Genomic DNA, 468 nt, shown 5'->3' with positions numbered 1-468 from the left:
AAAAAATATATCAGCTATAAAACGTTTAAAATATCAGCTTTAAATGTGGATTTACTGTTGATTTTAGCATGAGTACATTTGGAAATCCTTACACTAGACTCTAGTTTATTATTATTATTGTTGTAGTTGTTATTATTATAATTAAATTATATTATAAAAGTGTAAAAATTAAATTAATAAAGAAATTACATTATAGTATTATTGTACTGTAAAATAAACAAAAGTAATAATATTTAATAATAATAATAATAATAATAATAATAAGAGTATTTAATTTAATTTAATTTTAAGGATTTTGGTTTTATTTTGATTAATCGTGCCCCAATACAAGCAAATAAATAAATGTATATAACCTAATCACAAACATAGTGATGAGCACCTGACTGGTAAGGTGCTTGAGTTAGTCTCAGAACAGTGAGTTAGCAGTGTGTGTGTGTGTGAGAGTGTGTGTGTGTGTGTGTGTGTGTG

General features: G+C 24.6%; 1 protein-coding gene across 1 annotated transcript in view; it reads right to left on the bottom strand.

Annotated features, from left to right (window-relative positions):
- inppl1a (inositol polyphosphate phosphatase-like 1a) overlaps nucleotides 1-468 on the bottom strand; it is a 46,892-nt gene that overhangs the window by 11,349 nt on the left and 35,075 nt on the right. The window lies entirely within an intron of this gene.

Source organism: Sinocyclocheilus rhinocerous, unplaced genomic scaffold, assembly GCF_001515625.1.
Source record: "Sinocyclocheilus rhinocerous isolate Xijiao unplaced genomic scaffold, SAMN03320098_v1.1 scaffold4118, whole genome shotgun sequence".
Taxonomy (NCBI): Eukaryota; Metazoa; Chordata; class Actinopteri; order Cypriniformes; family Cyprinidae; genus Sinocyclocheilus; species Sinocyclocheilus rhinocerous.
This window is presented reverse-complemented; position numbering and strand designations above follow the sequence as displayed.